Source organism: Macrosteles quadrilineatus, unplaced genomic scaffold, assembly GCF_028750875.1.
Source record: "Macrosteles quadrilineatus isolate MER2022 unplaced genomic scaffold, UCM_ALF_1.0 Scaffold_2__2_contigs__length_208266976, whole genome shotgun sequence".
Classification (NCBI taxonomy): domain Eukaryota; kingdom Metazoa; phylum Arthropoda; class Insecta; order Hemiptera; family Cicadellidae; genus Macrosteles; species Macrosteles quadrilineatus.
In genome coordinates, this window is record NW_026542595.1 from 89,069,449 (window position 1) to 89,092,716 (window position 23,268).

The 23,268-nt window shown below is 33.7% G+C and overlaps 1 long non-coding RNA gene across 1 annotated transcript; it reads left to right on the forward strand.

Annotated features, from left to right (window-relative positions):
- The first annotated feature begins 16,100 nt into the window (after positions 1-16,100).
- LOC128985838 (uncharacterized) lies at positions 16,101-20,278 on the forward strand. The gene is made up of 3 exons (XR_008490081.1): positions 16,101-16,136; positions 16,885-16,983; positions 20,210-20,278. It is a non-coding gene; the product is annotated as an uncharacterized LOC128985838 (long non-coding RNA).
- Positions 20,279-23,268: the final 2,990 nt, after the last annotated feature.

Consider the following 23,268-nt stretch of genomic DNA (forward strand, 5'->3'; position numbering starts at 1 on the left):
ACGAACCTCAAGCTAGTGTCATCATTTGATTATAGTACCTGGGGACCGAGCTTTTCTCGGGGAAAATCATTAGTTCACTCTGAAAGCACCGTAGTATTGGAGATGCATAAATCCACACATCTACATCCTACACAATTTCCTACGTCATGGATCTGTTTCCCTCCATTCCATTGCATTTAAAGATTGCAGATACCTTAATCTAATCGTCATAAACAGTTCACACACTCCGGACTACTCGCCTTGACTACTTCCTTCACCACTTCCTACGTCGCGGACCTGTTTTCCTCCCTTCCCATAGCATTTTAGGATTGCAAATACCTTAATCTAATCGTCATAAACAGTTCCCACACTCCGGACAGCTCACCTTGACTACTTCCTTCATCACTTCCTACGTTGCGGACCTGTTTTCCTCCCTTCCCGTAGCATTTTAGGTTTGCTGATACCACAATCTAATTGTCATAAACATTTCAAACACTCCGGACAACTCGCCTAGACTACTTCCTTCACCACTTCCTACGTCGCGGACCTATTTTCCTCCCTTTCCATAGCATTTTAGAATTGCAAATACCTTAATCTAATCGTCATAAACAGTCCCCACACTCCGGACAGCTCACCTTGACTACTTCCTTCATCACTTCCTACGTCGCGGACCTGTTTTCCTCCCTTCCCGTAGCATTTTAGGTTTGCTGATACCTTAATCTAATTGTCATAAACATTTCCAACACTCCGGACAACTCGCCTAGACTACTTCCTTCACCACTTCCTACGTCGCGGACCTATTTTCCTCCCTTTCCATAGCATTTTAGGATTGCAAATACCTTAATCTAATCATCATAAACAGTTCCCACGCTCCAGACAGCTCGCCTTGACTACTTCCTTCACCACTTCTTACGTCACGGACCTGTTTCCCTCCCTTCCCATAGCATTTTAGGATTGCCCATACCCTTATCTAATCGCCATAAACAGTTCCCTCACTCCTGACAGCTCGCCTTGACTACTTCCTTCACCACTTCCTACGTCGCGGACCTGTTTCCCTCCCTTCCTATTGCACTTAAAGATTGCAGATACCTTAATCTAATCGTCATAAACAGTCCCCACACTCCGGACAGCTCACCTTGACTACTTCCTTCATCACTTCCTACGTCGCGGACCTGTTTTCCTCCCTTCCCGTAGCATTTTAGGTTTGCTGATACCTTAATCTAATTGTCATAAACATTTCCAACACTCCGGACAACTCGCCTAGACTACTTCCTTTACCACTTCCTACGTCGCGGACCTATTTTCCTCCCTTTCCATAGCATTTTAGGATTGCAAATACCTTAATCTAATCATCATAAACAGTTCCCACGCTCCAGACAGCTCGCCTTGACTACTTCCTTCACCACTTCTTACGTCACGGACCTGTTTCCCTCCCTTCCCATAGCATTTTAGGATTGCCCATACCCTTATCTAATCGCCATAAACAGTTCCCTCACTCCTGACAGCTCGCCTTGACTACTTCCTTCACCACTTCCTACGTCGCGGACCTGTTTCCCTCCCTTCCTATTGCACTTAAAGATTGCAGATACCTTATTCTAATCGTCATAAACAGTTCCCGCACTCCGGACTACTCGCCTTGACTACTTCCTTCACCACTTCCTACGTCGCGGACCTGTTTTCCACCCTTCCCATAGCATTTTAGGATTGCAGATACCCTAATCTTATCGTCATAAACAGTCCCCACACTCCGGACTGCTCGCATTTACTACTTCCTTCATCACTTCCTACGTCACGGACCTGTTTCCCTCTATTCCCATAGCATTTTATGATTGCCTATACTACTTCCTTCACTACTTCCTACGTCACGGACCTGTTTCCTTCCCTTACAATAGCATTTTAGGATTGCAGATACCTTAATGAATTCAACATTTAATGAATAAACAGATCCTAGACTTCGCACTGCTACCCTTGACTACAATGTATCGAGTAATCTTAAGTATAATCTTTGCTCAATATTAACAAGTGATGTTTTTCCTTTTGTACTGTATTTGTAATTTCCTAGTATACTGTGGGTAGTTGGCTTATTATGAGCACATGCTAAAACTTCAAATCTTTTGTTTACTTTTTACTTGTTATTTAATTCAGCCAACATGGTTACCTAGCAACCCATAAGACTAATGTTAAAAAAATGTGATTTTCAGTTTCATTTTTCTACGGATTCCTGAGAGACTTTTTTAACGCCATATAGATGTTGGCACTCACCGATATGGTCTTTATCACCATGCAAAATTTGAAAACGATTGATTCAGCCGTCTAGGAGGAGTTTGCGTATTACGAAATGCATAAAAGTCGACGTATAAGAGCTTCGCTCGCTTCGCTCGCTCCGCTCAAAAAGACATTATGATATCATAATTGCTTTTGTTTTCGCACTAAAAATAGATCCAATGATTTAATTAATGAGTTAGTCGAAGTTTACAACAATGTTTGCCAATCGAGGTAAACCGTTCAAGATTAAAATTTCATCAAACTATATTTTACGGCAAAGTTTGAAATAAAAATATATCATAAATACACGACTTGTGAGATGATCTTCCTCAGACCAATAGTTTCATCGTGTGGAGATCATAAAACTATTGCTGCAAGTTTCGAGAAAGATTTTGCGATTTATTACTTCCAACTCAAAATCCAACTAGATTGAAGAATACGTGAAATAGAAGCAAAATATTTGCAGGATCTCGCTTTACCTTGAATTCTGAATTCTTCTGACTCTGACCTTTCTATGTAAAAAGAATATGGTGAATCTGTTTGCGATCAACATTTTCCAAAGAATTAGTAAAAAAGTAGAACAGAGATTACTTGACTTCGTATTTACTTGAGTAAAACGGCACGTATTTCAATGTATGATATGATAAGTCGCATTTCTTATAATCTGTACTGACAAAAGATTAAAAAAATGGGCATACAGCTCTCTTTCCTATACTCTTTTGCTAAAACTTAAAATATAATTTTACATTGAAGTAGCTCCATCAATCAACGCTAGGCAATGTCGCGTGGCAGATGTTGGATCATTAATATCACACGTCCACTGTTCAGGGCGATTCTGTCTGCAATCAGGGCTCCTACTGTTGCTACGTACAAATATTTAGTCAACTAATACTGTAATTGTGAGTGTGAATACTATTGGAATTATAAGAAGTTTTGTAAGAGGCTCCAAAGCACACGATCTTTAAAACTACTTAATATTGATTGGTTTGCGTTAATCTTTTGTGGAGATAGTAACTTTGTCTTTGCAATCGTCACTAAAAATTCTAATTTACCTGCAGATAATGAAAACATTGTGATTTTTAGTTGTGATATCACAACGAAAACATCATCAAATTGCATTAATATTATGTGAAACGTTATGAGTATACAACTAAGTAATTTTTTTGGTATTCGAAGTATCTAAGGAAGATCGAATAGGAATCCGTTGTCTATTCCTTATTCACTACCAATTTGGTTTCAATTTGAAGTAAAAAAGAATACCCGAATATTGAATTAAATTAAGATGGCTTGAAGTTAAAATGCGCAATTTTAAAATAATTGATCTTTAAATTAGGAATATTAATTGAGCAATCGCAATCGACTTCAGTTTTTAGGAGAGCTGATAAAGACAACGACATTCTGCCAGCTAAACGAAGCCTGAAAGTGTCGTTCAGTCAGGAGAGATAATTCTAGGATGATTCTTTTTGGCCTTAATTTTATCTTAGTAATTTGTAAAAGAAAAAGTAGTAGTTATGTTTCTAGCAATAACTCAATATATTCTGGACTAAAACTATTTTTAAACTAATACATAACAGTGATAAATCAGATATATAACGGATCCATTCCTTAAAGATAATGTCAATAAATACAAAACTACTCTCTGTAGTTGCTACCTATAATATTCCGTATAAAACAGTTACTGTAGTAGTTTATGATACAATTGAAAATAACTAGGTATAAGTTATCTGCATTTATACTAATTGGTATACATGACTTAAAAAGTCTTACGTTATTATCTCGATAAACTATTAATTCACACCTCTCTTATACAACTTTAAAATTTTGAATTTCTATCTCCCGAGTGTACCATCATATTTCAGCTTGGTCCTATGTACTGAATATTGTATAAATTACGCATAAAAAGAAAATAAATTTGTTAAGGATTCTGTGTTTTTTGTATGGAAACACAATACACTTTAACCATCCTGTAGAAGTCGAGTTTGCTTACAAATAAGCAAGCTTCTCTGCTTTGGATGGTTTCTGCTACTGACCAACTGTTTCGACTGACATTCGATCAATTTTTCAAGCTCTGAGTACTCTGATGAGAATTGAAAAAAATATTCTAAACTTTGTTAATGTAGATAAAAAGAATTATAATAGGCTATTTTATGGGAGTGTATTTATTAATAAGATTAATTACAACTTATTAATAAATAGTGAACGGTGTATTAAATATATTTAACTAAGGTGAACTAAGAAATATTGAAGTATGTCTTCAATCTTCGTTTTCTTACCATAATGTTCAGAAATGTTAATTGTTGTATATAATTATTTTTACAAATAAATATTTCTTAAATTGTGGATAAATCAAAAACGCCTTTTTCCAGTTAAAGAATTCCAGTTTGAGCCCATATTCGAATAGATTAATACGTAAAATGCTTTATAAATATTTGAATAAACACTAAAAGACGCATTTTTATGATAAATACAACCAGTGAATCACATGGAAACTGTAATGTTGAGACAATCTGCTGCCTCGGGACTGTGAATTGTAGCCAAGCGCCAGGAAGCCCAGTTTATGGGCCTAAGCCGACCACAAAATGACTCTACCAGTTGCAATGACTACAGTACAATGTGAACATCTCGGCTCTACCTGAGAACCTTAGTTTTAATTAGCTGAAAGGTAAAAATGGGATATTTGGCACAGTGGCTGGATATAGAATATTTTTATTATTTTTTTTTTGGGGGGGGGGAGAAGGTTAAGTTAAGTAATTTAAAATAGACTCGCCATGATACTTTACAGTTTTGCTGCGGGAGTTTGCGCTAAATGTTACCTTTACTTTACCAAGATCACGCTGTATTATATTGTTGATTGTTCCATTAAATCCTTAAAATGTTTCCATTGTTAATCAAGCCAAATAAATAAAATAATATACCTCAATTATTAGGACTACTAAATTTTTACATCAGTCAAGATTTAACAGTATGTCAAGTCATCTGTAAACACTTACTCCAACCTAAGGAGTCAAAAGTCAAATACGTGATTGTGACTATCATGTTCGGAGGGGTTCTAACCATAAGCATTTTTTTGTTGTTCTGACATCAACGCATAAATTGGCAAGACCTATTATCTTCTTTTTGTGTATACATGCATTTGTGATGTTTACCATTTATCATTTAAACATTTGATTTTTTTAAGGTATTGTTTTGTGGAGGCCTTGTAAGAAAGGTTTAATAAGTTTACAATGTAACAACATTTGTATTATTGATGGTTTATCCAACTGTCAATGAAAGAATATATAAAAGGGAACTCAATATTTATAGATGTACAGTACACACTAATTTTTACTAAACAAAGTCCAGGTTTCTTGGTACACTTGCAAACTTATCAAGAACCTCATCGTCACTAACTTAAATGTCTCTGTGATAGAAAGTAACGCAAGCCCGCTAAGCCTACTTTCAGATGTGCTGTTCCTCAGCTACGTCTTTAGTCTTCTCAGGCTTGAGAAAGTTCTCTCTACACTTGTGACGGAAACGGCAAGAACGGCTAGTAATTTCAAAACTGTATAAATGTTCGGGAAGAAAGACTTGTCACATATTTCAATTGAACTTATAGCCGTTTTTGGAAGATTCGAAGGATTTTCTCGGCTCCACTTTTCTTTCCACAACATAAACTCACTTTGCACGATCTCTTTTTACTTGACAAATCTGCTTCGTAGAAACTAAAAGCAGCTTCCAATGAATCAAAATCTTTTTTGACACACAATTGTGGAAGGATGTTTTGTTAGGATGCAATTGTTTCCTTGTGAGTTTCAAATTGTTCTTTTAGCGAGTTACAAAAATCGTCTACGTATGGCACATAAATAGCTCGTATATAGTCTTCTTCTACTGCGGTATAGGGGACGTTGCTCCGTTATTTTTGCAGTCGAAAAATTCTTTGAACCTCTTCCTTAATGTCAAGTTTGGCAGCGAACGACTTTATTTCATTATACAAGGCTGTAAACGAGCCATCAGCGATTGCCCTCTCCTTCGAAAGAAGCTCTAAGACATTCGTAACGTTATTCAATGCTTGTGTAAGATATATATTTTTCTTTTGAAGCTGCTCAGATAGGTTATGCGTGGTTGATAGCATCCAGCTCAAAACAACAAGATTAACGATGAACGCAAATTGACTGATAGCAGTACATAGGGTGTGGGCCTTAGATGCTGAGTCACCTACTGATTCCTCTTCTATTTTGCCAAGGGAAAGAAGGATAGGCTCAAAAATGTCTTTAAATAAAATCACTGAGTCATGCCTCTCTACCCAACGGGTTTCGCACAGTGAAATAAGTTTCTTTTTCTTTTGTTCGGGACAACACTCAGTAATCATAGATTTTAATATTTGTGTTCTTTTCGCTGACATATGAAAGAATCTACATAATTCTTCTACTACATCAATAACGGTTAATGGTAATAAGGTAAGAACTGTAACCTTCTTTTAAATACATATTTGTATCTAATATTTATTTGGTATAAATGTCTGAGTGTATTATATCCAGTCCTTTGCATAGCTTTCAAAGGCCACAACGAAGTTGTTATGAGGTCACAGATTTGTACGCTAATAGAACAAGCGTTTCCATAAACTATTTCACGGTAGAATAATGGGATAAAATTACCAAATTGACTTGGAATAGCTGTGTTTGAGTCGAGTATCGTGGTACAATATGTGATTACATTATTTTATCACGTCACGGTTCGTTTCGCGTGTCTGGCCATTACATTAGTTAAACTTGCACTGTACATTTATTTCACTTTATTCGTAGGTTTGACAATTGGCATGCCTCGAATTCCACCATAGCCTAGAAGACGAAGAATGAAGGCCTAACATACAATACGGGAATTAGACGAGAAACTATCCCTTAACCCACGCAGCTCGCTGGGCATGTAAGACTCATTGGCTCAACATAAACTACAATGGACAACTAATCACATCTTGATAAGACAATGTCAGTCAGCTCATGATTGTCTTCTATTGTCTATTGTCTTGGATCAGTAATGTTTTACTGCCGGAACATAGGAGATTAATTGGTAAGGATTGAATGCAGTCTGGCATAATCTCTATGCTAGTAAAATTTACTGTAGATTAAGATATTGAAGTCAAGCTTTACACAGCTTCCTCTTCTAAACATTGGGTGAATAAAAACGAAGTAAAAAATTGTCATTAATTTTTTTTTTCTTTATTGACACCTCAGTCGGAATCACTAATTACTTAAAGACGCGATTCCGTCCAACCACTAATGGAAAGTTTTAGTTTTTAATATGTTTTGAACTAAAAAGGGTTCTGTCAAAACATCACACCAAGTAACTTTGTTTGACATGAGATATAGCGTTCAATTTGACATTCCTCTTAACCTCGCAACAATTGCAACATGTCAGTGTCATTCTTTATTAATACTGTATGTTGAAATACTGTATTGTTAATCAAGTTGTATGCTGAAATCTTTATCCGTAGTAATAACACTTGTTAATAATTTATGACTAAATATAAATTGTTGTAATTACTACTTATTAGTCATGGTATGTTCATTACATTTCATTGATCAAACTATTTGAGCAATTATCATAATTATAGGTTAGGTTATGAAATAAGTACACGAGGTAATTATAAATCCGCAAAAAAACAATCCACAAGAACCTATAGTAAAAGTACCCAACAAACAAATATTTTATTCGAATCACTGATCAAATATGACAAAAACCATGCTAAATACCTGAGGACAAAGTTAAGCTCTTGAATACTCGGCACCATCATGTGTACACCAGTGTTCGTAGGCCTACAGTTTTTTCCCTTCTTGATGTTCTGTGTCCTTTTTATAAAAGTTAACGCGACCAACTCAGCAATGGCTTAAACCTTCTTCAAATTGTGACATGATGATGATGTATATACATCGAAACGCTTAATTCAATATAGAAGTAAAAGAATAACTAGGCATTAACATGTATTTCAACTGTTTTACAATATTTATCAACGTGATTTGGAAAAACAACACAACATTAAACAAGTTTATTGGAAAACGATTTACTTCCCTAAATGATCTTATTAATGCAGAGCTTCTAATTAAATACAATATTAAGACAGATTAACTGACAAAACACGATTTTATATAGAACTAGCTCTAACCCGCGGGTTTGCCCCGTTTAACTTCTTAATTTTCAAGATGATCTCGTTCGCATGGCTCAATCACGTCCTGGTTGAAGTATATAGTATTTTTCGTGCATTTTCATGCAAGTAACAACAAATATATTGCCACAGTAAATTGTTGTCTGAGGTATAACAAGAAAGGCAGAGTTTGTGGCCAGTGTTGGACACAAATGAGTTTTCTAATGTAATATACAAGCGTTCACCACGCCTCTTGACTATGAATATTGTCGCTGATTGAGTGAATTTTTTCTTAACCTAGTTTTGGCAATCTTTTCCATAAATACCTTGTGACAGCGGTTTTACCAAGTCAATTGAAAAGTAAACACTATAAGTGTAGAGACTCCTAAGCTTGACGTTGGTTCCAATTTGACTCATCAAAAAATTGCGCACATTCAGAGACCTGAGCTCTGGACTCTTAGGTTCAAGGCTTAAGCTTTAGGTTTAAGGCTCTTAGGTTAGGTTTCAAGGTCGTGCTCTACCGACTAAGCTATTAAAAACTAAAAGTACAAAGACCAAGACTAAGGGAGTTTTTTTACAAGCTGAGGTGCAAACCCTTCGAGCAGCCGAAAATAACAACATATTGACCGCGGTGGGTTGTTTCTAATCACCAAGAAATGTAATAATATCTAGCCTTTAAGTATGTGAGTGGTAGGACACTTATAGAAAAGATTGACAACACAGGATCCATGGAAAAGAGGGACGCCAAAGATAGGCGTGGTGCGCCGGGCTGTCGCGTCGGTCAGGCGTTCATCGTGTTTGTGTGTATCGTGTTTTTCATATTAAATGCAAAATAAGAATTCTCTTTAATTTAATTGGCCCAACTAATCTAGATATCGCTTTAATTATCCATGCTAGATTTTCAATTAGTTAACTAACATTCGATCCAAGGTATAAAATAACGAACACTTGTGCCCCATCATGCAGCAGAGTTTCATTAGAGAAAGAGCGTTTCAGGGGAATTCATAGATTGTATTGTGGTGCGACAGCGGTGATGTGCCTTGGGTTTGTATCTCGGAGTAAATGTATCTTTGGATATGACCTTTAATAAATTGTGAAATATATTTATATCACTGAATTGCTCAGACAACTGAAATATCTTTACTAAATTTGAAATACTGAATAACTACAATACTTCTTTTTCGTCATCCTTCAGCAAAATCAGCCGGTTTGTATGCATGCGTTGCTAATCTAAAGTAGCTCTTTTTCTCCCTAGGGAGTTAAAGTCTGCTGTCGTTGACTCATTTGTTAACTTCAATTGTAAGCAATCGCCATGTATCGTACGTATAAATTGTTTTAGCTTATCGTTTATCAATTGGTTTAGGCTTATTGTTGCCCTCGTTGTCAATAGTTTGACATATCGATGGTGTAATGTACACTAACACAATCCCAATCGTAATAGACGGAATTTGTAAAACCCTTACTCAACAGCTGGTTGTTCGCATTACCAAAATTTAAAACAAGTTCTAATTACTTTGTCTCACTCCAGATTTGCAACGTGAAGGCACGAAATAGTGAGCGCGTAACATGCAGACAAGGTCGTATGCGCGCGAAATACGTTGGCAGCACTGGCTGTAAATCAGCTGGTCAGCTGTTTTACTGTTGTATCGTTAAATGTTATATTAAAAGTTCACTCCTGTGTAAAAATATGTTACGTTTCTTTACCAATTTATTTGTTTTATGGTAACTGTAGGAAAAATATAATGTGCAAATCGAGTGCAAAGTGCAATTGGTCACTAGTTCCACAAATAACTAATTAATTATGGATTTCAACAATTTTTTAGACTTCCTTGCTTTATTCCGCTCACTCATCTAACTTTTTAGTGTTCGCTTACGGTATTGAGGGATAGTTTGTTGACAGAAAAAATGTACCACTAAAAAAAAATTGCTAAAAACACTTTATACAAAATTCAAATACAGGAATGGCTATTTTCACACAAAAAAATAAATACTAGGTGGCGTTCGCAGAGGCATCCACAAAATTGAGCGGAGTCATCAAGGGTTCATATTATATTGTTTTTGTCTTACTGCAGTAAAAACAGTATTTTTTCATGCATGCGCTGCGGGTCTAAAGTAGCATTTTTAATATTTAGGGAGTAAAAATCGTTTTTAGCCTCTATGGAGTAAAAATCAGCTGTTGTCAACTCAGTTGTAAATTTCAATTGTAAACGATTGCATGTATCGAAAATATGTATCGATTTGTGCTTCGTAATCATTTTAACATATTACAGTCTACAGTCTCTTCCCGTAGCATTTTAGCATTGCAGATACATTAATCCATTCCCAAACTCAACACTGCTCACCTTTACTACTTCCATCACCACACCCTACGTCGTGGACCTGTTTCCCTCTCTTCCCATAGCATTTTAGGATTGCAGATACATTAATTTAATTGCCAAAGACAGTTCCCACACTCTGCGCTGTTAGCCTTACTACTTCCTTCACCATTTACTACGTCATTGGCCTGTTTCCTTCCTTTCTCATAGCATTTAAGTATTACAAATTCATTTATCCATCTGCTCAAACGGTTCCCCCACTCTGCACTGCCAGCCTTTACTACTTCCTTCACCACTTACGTCGTGGACCTGTATTCATCGCTTCTCATAGCATTTTAGTATTTTAGATACGTTAATCTAATTGCAACAAACATCCCCACTGTCCGTACTGCTAGACTTTACTACTTCTTTCACAATTTCCTATGTCTTGGGCATGCTTCCATCCCTTCTCATAGCATTTCAGCATTGCAGATACATTAAAACTGCTACAAACGGTTTCCAGTTCCCACACTCCACACTGCTCACCTTACTACTTCTTTCACCTGTTCCTACGTCGCGGATCTGTTTCCCTCTCTTCCCATAGCATTTTAAGATTGCAGATACCTGAATCTAATCGTCATAAACAGATCCCACACTCCGAACAGCTCGCCTTTACTACTTCCTTCGCCACTTCCCACATCGCGGACCTGTTTCCCTCCCTTTCCGTAGCATTTTAGGAACGTTGTGACCTTAATCTAATCGTCATAAACAGTTTCCATACTCCAGACTGTTCACCTTTACCACTTCCTTAACCTCTTCATACGTCACGAACCTCAAGCTAGTGTCGTCATTTGATTATAGTACCTGGGGACCGAGCTTTTCTCGGGGAAAATCATTAGTTCACTCTGAAAGCACCGTAGTATTGGAGATGCATAAATCCACACATCTACATCCTACACAATTTCCTACGTCATGGATCTGTTTCCCTCCATTCCATTGCATTTAAAGATTGCAGATACCTTAATCTAATCGTCATAAACAGTTCCCACACTCCGGACTACTCGCCTTGACTACTTCCTTCACCACTTCCTACGTCGCGGACCTGTTTTCCTCCCTTCCCATAGCATTTTAGGATTGCAAATACCTTAATCTAATCGTCATAAACAGTTCCCACACTCCGGACAGCTCACCTTGACTACTTCCTTCATCACTTCCTACGTTGCGGACCTGTTTTCCTCCCTTCCCGTAGCATTTTAGGTTTGCTGATACCACAATCTAATTGTCATAAACATTTCAAACACTCCGGACAACTCGCCTAGACTACTTCCTTCACCACTTCCTACGTCGCGGACCTATTTTCCTCCCTTTCCATAGCATTTTAGAATTGCAAATACCTTAATCTAATCGTCATAAACAGTCCCCACACTCCGGACAGCTCACCTTGACTACTTCCTTCATCACTTCCTACGTCGCGGACCTGTTTTCCTCCCTTCCCGTAGCATTTTAGGTTTGCTGATACCTTAATCTAATTGTCATAAACATTTCCAACACTCCGGACAACTCGCCTAGACTACTTCCTTCACCACTTCCTACGTCGCGGACCTATTTTCCTCCCTTTCCATAGCATTTTAGGATTGCAAATACCTTAATCTAATCATCATAAACAGTTCCCACGCTCCAGACAGCTCGCCTTGACTACTTCCTTCACCACTTCTTACGTCACGGACCTGTTTCCCTCCCTTCCCATAGCATTTTAGGATTGCCCATAAGTAGTATAGGGAGGGTGCATTTGGGGCAACAGGTGTTGCCCCCCGCAAAGCCATACCTTGTTTATTGTTTACAATCCTTGACCCCTGACCTCCAGTAATCAGCCGATAGCGCCAATCAAACGTTTAACCCCAATTGACCCCAATTAAAAAACAATTAGATAAAAGATATCGCATTCCGGCGTTATCCGTTATCGGGTATTCCCCGACCCGCGGGTCACCGCGTCTGTTTACATCGTCCGCCATTGTTGTTTACACTTCTTTATCTCCATTTGCGCGCGCTTTTGGCTCTGTCGATTCAGTTTCCTAGTATCTTCAGCTCTCCTGATACTTGTTCGAATTTTCTTTCAAATCTATTTCGTTTGGAGTTGATTTTTTTTTTTGCGCGCGCTTTTGAATCCGTCGATTTTGTTTCCTAGTATCTTCAGTGCTCCTAATACTCGCTTGAATTTTCTTTGAAATCTATTTTGTTTGGAATTGATTTTTTGGGTACTGTTTTTGAAATAATTTATAAAATTTTGTGGAAACTTTTCACACGCAGTGGACTGCCTAGGTACCACGTGCTTCCTTCACGCCATGCCCGTGATAATCACTCATTTACGTCAATTGAAAACGTGATATGACATTTTGTTGACTTTAGTGGAAAGTTTTATTGTAATGCGGACTGCGAACCTAAGTACCACGTGTGTCCTTTGCAACACAGTTGGGATAATCACTCACAATTTGCATCAATTATAAACATGATAAATTAAGTCATAAATAGAGCAGGTATTGACATTAAAAAGTAAAACTAGAAATTTTGTATTGTATACATATTAAAGCACTCAACAATAGTTTTCTGGTTTTATTTTGCCATAAATACTCAACATGTCATAGTGGTCTATTCTGCTAATATTTATCCCTCCAACTGGTAATGGGTGGACTCTATAGTGGCAAGGTGATTTTGCAGTCATATATTCATAAGCTAGACCAACAGAGTAAACCTACTTGAATTTTTTGTAATGGAATGAAGAACTTAAAAATAGTATCAGAATAAATATTTAGAAAAGCAAATATTGACATTAGGCGGAAAATGTAAGAAAAATATTATTTTTGAAATTTTTAAAGTAAAAATTTACTGCATGAATCAAATATTTTTCATGTAAAATATAAGATAAAAATGTTTTTTAATTTATTTCCCTATATTGAAATGTAAACAGACTTCAATTATCATAATATGGGAAAAATAATATTTTTACAAAGTTATGACACAAAAACAATAAAATGGCAAGTTTTCTGATTTGGTTTTACACATTTCAAATGAAAACCAAATAAAAGTACACATTTTCTGTAAAGGCTGGAGATCAAATGAAGTAAGAGTTGTTAATGGAAAATGATCATTACAAAAAATATTTTATAACTTTATAATTATTTATATTTTATAGAAACACTTTTCATTCACACATGTATATTATTTTTCAAACACATAAAATCCACATATCACATAGGCTATTTATAGTTATGAAGACAAATTGTTTTTTTATTTAATGATCAAATCGTTTGTTCATTATTATGAAATGTAAGGGGGAGCTAAATCGAATGTCCCAAACCTCAGTTTACAAAATAAAATATGTACAAATTTACAACTAATAAATATGATGTAAAGTGATATAGTCATACCTGTGATATATGTTTTTGGTAAACAGTTAATAAAGTTCACAAAAAAACTTGCTAAAAATTGTGTCTCAAGTTTCTAATGTTATATTTCAGTCAAAGCACAATAAATAATATCCAAATTAAACATTTATAAATACTAGTGCACCTGCTGCTCAAATTCAAGCAATTGTAAACTATTGCAGGCGTTATTTCAAAATGAATAACAGTCATAATTTACGATGAAAGACAACTTAAAGATGGTGTAATCAATCTAATTATTGAAACTGAAAATAAACTCACTCTGAAAACTAACGCTCATGTGTGTATCATGTGTTTACTATGAACAGCCGTAGTAATTAATACAACTAGAGGACACATGCTGCCCTGTGGCTTTAAAATAAATATAATAACTGAGAAATAATCAAATTTATGATTTTAAATAAAATAATACAGTATATTGAGATTAACTAATTCGAACGATTAATACATCAAATTTACTATGGTTGCCTATAATTTACTGACTTTTTTGAGTCTACAACATATAGAAAACATGAACAATATTTGAGCTGTTGATTTTTAATCATATTAAAACCTAATTAAAAATAATTTTTTGGTTGGTTGTTAACCTTGCGTTTATTTGAAACTCGTCCAATTTGAATAACTAATAGCTTAAATGAGAGCCAGTATTTCACTGAAGGTTCTTAGACTAAAATATATAGGATTATAAAATAGTAAATCAAATTACGTGTTTTGGTTAAGTAATACAGTAGGTAAATATCTGTTGATGCTTTATGTGTAAACTTGACGTGCATGCCTTTATTTCGAGACCTCAATCATGAAAATTGGTCGGATAGAAGAGCCAAATGAACTTGAAAAAGCCAAATTTAACTCACATAAGAAATACATGGAAGCAAATTTCGTTAACATGTAAGCCAAGTAGGATGATAGAGAAATATAAGCCGATGCTTGATGGCAAATCTGTGCGTACATACCTTCAATTTGAGACCTCAATCATGAAAATCGGTCAGGCGGAAGAGCCAAACGAACTTGGATAAGAAAAACCAAATTTATTTAATATATAAGATTATTTGTCTGTTGTTTTGTTGAAATCACCTTTATGTATTATATATAAGTATATACCTTATAATCATAATGTTAACTGATAAGGTAAAATCTCACTAAAACTTGACTTTTAGTGTTGATGGTCAATCGAGATTGAGGTTTAGTTAGTAAGATAAATATTCATGAAAAGTATCAGCCGATAAACTCAGCACCAGTAGTGTAATTTAAAACAATTACATACAAAATGCGCAGAATTTCATGGACTTTCAAATGAGATAATTTATCATATGAATAAATATATATTTTAGTAAATAAAACATGTTTTAAGTTGGCGACTATTAAAGTCGCTCTTTGATTCACAAACATGTAAAAATTGTTTGATTTGTTCTTGTTGTAGTTAGATCATATGTAATACCACTTAATTTTTGAAAACATCCGTGTATGGCAGTTTTATGATGTGTATATGGTGTAACTGAAATGTTCGATTCACTTTATGTCTAATAAAGCAAAACAGAGTTGCTGCCACTACAGAAACCATATACTATAACTATTACACTTGTGCCGCTAGTTGGAGGGATATAGTGGAAAAATAGTTGTCCATTTTTTAGATTATCTTTAGATAGAGAGCTAATTAATATAACCTCATTTGATGTTTTAAGCAATTGGTAAACATTTTTATAATTTTTGAAGTTTATTTGATATTAAATATAACTTTTTAATTTTGTTACTCAATAATGGATTTCAAATATAATTATTTATCACTGTGTATTTGATACAGAACCAATTATAAAATGGTTTATCCAAGATACTCCATGTGGATGCTTTAGTCGACAATATTGAGATAAACTCTGCACCCACCTTATGTAATGATCCATATTGCAGCTTAGCGCAGTAAAAGTACTATTATCATTTATTTACGTCAATATGTAATGCAGTATATATACAACCAGATGTTCATTTTAAAACGTTTTTATTAACTCGCTTTCTTGCCCGATACAATTTTTTGCTTCAAGATGGGTGAGTTTAAATTTTTTAGCTTAGCTATTTAGAAATAATGTTAAAATTTTTTTTTTTTATTTCTCACAAACCTGTGTTGTGTATTTTTTAGATATAATTCTTAACATAAAGTAAATATAGACATAGTTCAGGTCAAAAAATTAAGTGTTTTTATACAATAAAATATTAAATACACATTATATCATATATCCATTTGATTTATCATTATTACATGATGAAAAAATAAACAGTTATATTAAAACTGTAACAAAATCTATATTAATATAAATGTTTAATGGCATGAAATATATCCAACAAATCAGTTTCATATAGCCTACTTATACAAAAATAGCCGATTCCTACATTCATAATTCTCAAATATATTTCATTTAAACCCAAGACTAGAGCACACCCTGTGGTTGAAAACTTGACTAAAAGTAGCCTAATATTTTTCTATTTTCACCCATTCTGTAAAAATAGCATGTAATTCAAATTGTTATTTTTTATTTTGTTAATATTTTGTTACTAGCATGACATTCCATAAGACCCATGTATTTAAGTTTAAATTTATTTTGAGCTTATTTTCATACCTATATTAACTTATAAAGGGTTTCAAACATTTACAGGCAAATATCTTTCTATCAGGATGTCTAGATTTTTCCTGCAAAAAGTTTTTTAATTTGACTATAGGCAAATGTCTTTCTAAAAGTATGTCTAGATTTTTTTATTCTATTATACTATCACATAAACTTATTTTGTATTTTTTTAGAAAAAAGTATCCAAACAAAAAACAACAACATCGTACAAAAAAAACGTACGACAAAAAAAGGGAGGGTGAAGTTTTTAAACATCTATAAAAAACACCACCGTAAGTATTGGTAGACATTTATCCTATATATTTAAGTTGCTATAACTTATCATAAGTCATTCCCTAAGTTTGTCTTGGTAAAAAAGATTATGTATTTGATGGAATTTAGCAATTTAAATCAATGGATGTAATGTAATTCTATAGGTGGCTAAAATTAACTATGACAATTTTTATAAAAAGTACTAGCTACAAATTAAACCTTGTGATGGAATATATAGTTGTATTAATAGTCAAAGCTAATGTTAATTAAACTTCTTGTGTATATGAGAATTAGGCTATGTATATTAGAATTGGAAAAATCTCTCTATTCTATATATAATTCAGTTTTTAAAATCTTTGTACAACTAAATCTAGAGTTCTACTGGACCAATTATAATAATTGATAGGTTGTTGGAAAGCTTAAGTCGTGTAGATTTGCAAATAATTATGAAAGTTTGTTTTTGTTATGATTTATGGTGAAAAGTGTTTTAAAAACATGTTTTCCATAAGAAATACTTTAAGAAATGCATAGTAGTTGTTTGCAGTAAATTTTATTCTCTTTCAGAATATCCCACCCACTTTGGTCGATTTACCCATCATTTAAAAGTTATTGACAATAATCTAAGTGATCTTCAAATTTATAGTAGTGAGAAAATACTGAATTAGATATATTTTTGTTAAACTTTGTGCAACTAAATCTAGACTATAGGACCGATTTTGTTACTTAATTGGTCGTTGGAAAGCCTAATTTGTGTATATTTGCAAATAGTTATGAAAGTTTGATTTTATTAGATATTTGAGGTGAAAAACTAAAATAAACAATAATACATTTAAAACTCATTTTTTCCAAGATTATATTTCCAAGCTTATATTTATAGCCAACTTTAGGCTGAGTTTATTGAGTATTTTCAAAAAAATATCTGGGAGTAATTTGTAGCAAATTTTATTCTCTTTCAGAATATCACTTTCCAATTTGGTCGATTTCCTCTCCGTTTCAAAGTGATTTGCAAAAATGTTAAGCAACTTCCCAATTTATAGTGGTAAGAAAATAATGAATTAGAGATGATGTTGTTAAAGTGTGTACAATTAAATCTACAGTTCTACTGAACCGATTTTATTAATTAATAGATCATTGGAAAGCCTAATTTGCGTAGATTTGCAAATAATCATAAAAGTTAGATTTTTTTGAAGATTTACTAGGTGAAACCCGTCATAGTCGACAGTTACTGTTGAGGTTGCAAGCAAGCTCGTTTAACTATAAATCAATAATAAATAACTACATTTTTTGAGCAATTTGTGTTGTACGTAATTTAGCTGGGTGTTTTAGGTACGTCTAATCTTAATAATCAATAAATAAAATGGAAGCTGGTATTTCACAGAAGGTTCTTAGGTCAAAACAAATAGAAATAACGTTATTAGAATTAAGAAAATATATCTAAAACTAAATTCCATATCCAAGATGTAATCCAATTTATATTTTCTGATTGAGTGATACAGTATCTTAAACTTAACTGTTTAAAACTATCAATATTTCAAGTGAAAGCCTGTGAAGTATTTTAAGACTGAGACAATAAAATAATAAAATAAAAATAAATTTACGTATCATTGATTGCAGATAAGTACTTAAACGATTGTAATTATTGTTGATTCGTGATTCAGCGGTGTGATTTAGGTAGTCCGATCTTAATAATCAATAGATCAAATGAAAGCTTGTATTTCAATAAAGGTTTTTAGACCAAAACATATAGGGTAATGTAATTAGAACTGCTGGAATATACCTTTAATGAAGTGAAAAATAAAAAATCTAAATTAAATTCTTTTAAAATATACCTCAAAATGAATATCGGCTTAATAGCAAATCTGTAGTACGTCCACACCTTTAGCTTAAGGCCAAAATTATGAACATCGGTTGGGTAAAAGAGCGAACCCGACTCGGAAAAGAAAAACCAATAATTTGTATAGATGGCAATAATTGGTTTACCAGTATGCATAATCTAACTATCTAATGTTATGTGCTGAATCTGAACCATTAATATTAGTGAGTAAAGTGGTGTATGGATTTCATAACTAACTATTATTTTACTAGAGACCGTTGTATTTAACCACAACGGGCACTGTTGCTAGTATATTTATAAAATCAAGATCTTTTTAAAGCTAGTTTTTAGTTACCAGTTAAACTAGTTGTCAGTTTTATCAACTACTAGCTGTACCCGCAGGCTTTGCCCCGTTTAACTTTAAGTGAGCTCGTTCGCATGGCTCAATCATGTCCTGGTTGAAGTTCGTTCGCTACGCTCACTCATCACTTTTAGGTTGAAGTTCGTTCGCCACGCTCACTCACTTTTAGGTTGGAGCTCGTTCGCCGCGCTCACTTGCCTTCAGGTTAGCTCGTTCGCTACGCTAACTAGCCTCTAGGTTGAAGTTCGTTCGCTACGCTCACTCACCTTTTGGTTGCAATTTAGCCGTTGTCATAAATGTAAAAGAAATAATAGTGCTGCACCCTGTTGGTAATCCTTGTAACTTTAATGCTATTGAACATCATAGAACAGAACCAACTTGTTTTAATTGAAACAGCTGTTAAGATTCATTAATTCCATTTAAATATGAGTACTCATAAGGTTAACATGGGAAACTCCAGAGCCACTGGGGCAGAGCCCGAGAGTCCGATCAGAATAAAAACAGCTTAGTTTTCCTATTTAATGCCTAAAGAATCAGTGTACCAAATTTCAGCCTCCTAGGTAAATGGAAAGTAAGAGAATTAGTGATGAGTGAGTGAGTCAGTCAGTCAGTCAGTGAGTCGGTGAGGGCTTTACCTTTTTAATTATAACCGGAGGTTCTGAAAATAAGTATAGACAAATAACAAGAGGTTAAAATCGCAAACACAAGCTTTCTAATGAGTAAGCATATAAGCCATCTAATTACTAACACTTTTAATATTGATCATATAACTAGACTAATCTTATAAATAATTTAATATTCATCTTTCATTATCAACAAACAAATATATTTTAATAGTTGCATTTATACATTTTGTATGAATTTATATGTTAGTTTTAAGTTTGATAATGTAGCAACAAGTATTTTTACATATAGAAGAATTTGATTGTAAAGTACTCGGAGCAATTTGTTATTTATAACAAAATGCCATTCATTACATATAAACTCATAACCTGATACCTAATTACACAAATTACTTTTTTGTTTTTGTTATTTTATTAACTAACCTTTTTTGTTTTTTATATTAATACAGCAGATGAGAAAAATGAACAGGAGATAAGAAGATCTAGTAGGATCAAAACGAAAAAAAAATGTAGATGTGAAAATTAAATGTTAAAAAAAGTAACTTGAAATTATTTTTCCTTGTGATTGTAACATATTTATGACACTATAGGCATATCCAGGGTAGATGTAGACATATTTAATATAACACATAGTCTAGATGTTATTTGGCTAACAAAATACACAGACCACTTGGTACATATTTATTTCTTTTTGTTGTGTAGAACTAGTCAAAAAATTCATTAGGGTATATAAATCTCATTTAATGCAAACACAGTTACAGTATATAAAATTTTATTGGCATCATGTTCTGCAAAATCTCAATTAGACAAGACCTTTTCCACTTATATTAAAGAGGCATCCGTTGATGTTGTTCCAGCAATTGTGCAAAATTAAATAATTTAATTAGATGTTGTATTTATCAACAAAATGTGTTTTTTATATATATTTTTGTTTTGTTAAAAAATCTTGTATGTGTGACAATAGATCAGGACCACTTTGGAATAGGACTATCAAATGCATAAACTTTGGAGGTTTTGAAGTGGTCTGTTCAACGACACACTAAACATCAAATTGTCTAAAAGACTCTTGAAAACACTTTTGACGTTTTAATAGTTGCGTGGAACCACATTTTAGGAATATGCTTATAAAATTTCAAGCATGTTACATCATGCCATATTTATCCGCTCCTGTTGTCTTATGAAACTATTTTCATTATAATCTGTAGTAGTGTATATGAAGCTAAAAACATCCACACTTTAAAATATTTAAGACCTGCGCGTATTTAAAAGGTTTTGATGACTAACTTCAAATATTTGTACTCCACAATAAATGCACTTAGTGGTATCCTTTTAGCTAAGGATCCTGATGAAGTCTCTATCAGAAAGATGTTTAGCAGAAGAAGATTTGAGTTTCCTCTCATTTAACGTCATCCACCTCCCTGCAGGACTGTTCATGTAAATTAATGTTAGATTGCTTAGACACCAATTGGCAAGTTAGTGCGTATTACACTGTGCATAACAGATGAGTTAGTTTCCTATTTTTACCAAGAATTTATAACACATAGAATGATCATCAAGAGAGCAATGACTAATATGATGTGCCTTAAGCATGAGAGAGTTTTGTAAAACAATTTCAACTTGACTAATCCTTCGCTTAAAACGATCTCTATCCAACAAACTGGTGCATCTCCTATCTTCATAGTCAGAAAAGTAATATGTAGTGTCAAGAGGTTTTGAAAAGGTGACTAACCTCTTATTTGTGTGAAACATTTTGATCTTACTACAACTGTGTTTTATTGGTTAGAAAACTGTTTTCATCAACATTTGAGTTCTATCATAAAATTAAATAACACTATTTAAAACTATTGCCTAACCACATAAGATAGAATAGGTTTCAATATCAATTTATGAGGATAAAAATTAATTTAGAAGGTAGCAATTTATCAAAACAATTGAACATACCAGACACTGAATATAGGAAACAGACGAGATTGGAAAATTATTCAGGCTGTTCATAGAAAGAGGTGTATGAGTTACGGGTTACGGTGGCGGTAAATACTGCCAACACCTGTTAATTACACGTTTAACTAAAATTGTATTACCAACCATATGTTTCAACCATCATGTAAGTCATCTCGGGTTAATAACCAAAAAATCGATTTATAAGTCAAATTTAAATATATACGATTATATTAAAACATCTCACACAGTTATGTTAATGACTTTAATTCATGTTTGAAAGTTGATTCTAAATAAACAACATGTTTTAAGTTAATATTTACAACACCACCACCAGTGTTTATTTGTTTTATATAAATAGTTTTAAGATCTCAGAAGGCTACATAAATGACCATTTTAAATGTTTGTTTTAGCATCAATTTATCTAAAACAGTAATCAGTGGTAGTGGATAAAAGATTTGTTTCAGGAACACCTCAGAGTAAAGGATGTAAAATATCACTTTTGTGTGAGTGTTTTATTAAACTTATGTGTTACTTAGTGTAATGTATTTTTCAATAGAATTGTAATGCTCTTGGATATAGATATATGTTAGTATAAAATGTTTGTTACCTTACAATACCCTTAGAAATTGAGTTATACTAGACCATGTTTCGTTACGAATGTCATATTCTCCTACGATTCACCACACATAAGATTTGAGGTTGAACACAAACATGATAAGTAATAACACTTTATTAGTACTCAATTTCATGTTTGGTCAGAAAAGTGGCAGTGGCTAATGATAAGACAGCGGTCAGTTCATGTTTATGTGATTAGCTCTGCTTTATCTTCAACTTAGCATCATAATAAAAATATTCAGTTGCTTTTGGTTATTGAGTTTGCTATTCAAAGTATTATTAGTTTTGAATTAAAGTATTTAAAGGCCTACAAATTTTCATACAATTTTTGAAACAGAATAACTACATCGGTGAATGGTTTTTGCTTTACAAATAATAAAGTCAGTAGAGTCGTTATTCTTAAAATTAAGCTACACTACATATTTCATCTTAGACAATATTGGATATGCTTTCCGTTTTAGCGAATTTCCCAATAGACAAGTAGCTATTATCGTAGGTGGAATGGTAAAACATAGGCCCTTGTTGAACAATTAACTTTTTCGTTTTGATGTCCCCAGAGGCCAAAAACACCATTTATTAAAATTTGTATATAATTGATTTATATGTGTATTCGTAAAAGCGATAACTTGAATAGTTTGTGTCTGATTTTGATGAAACTTAGTTTAAAGGTGTAAAGTGAGATAAACTTGAATAAGTTTGCAAACCAGAATAATCGGACCTTGGGAACAGAGTTTTACGGGGGGTTTTATGAGGTAAATATTGGGCTTTCTAATTTTTGACCCTCAAAACACAAAATTTCCATATTTATCCGTGTACCTTTTTAAAGAGCTTAACAAATAATTTTGTATATAAAAGTGTTCTCATACGGTTATTGGTAACAGAGAAAATAAAAAAAAAAACATTTTAAATTCCCAGCGAATTTCCCAATAGACAAGTAGCTATTACCGTAGGT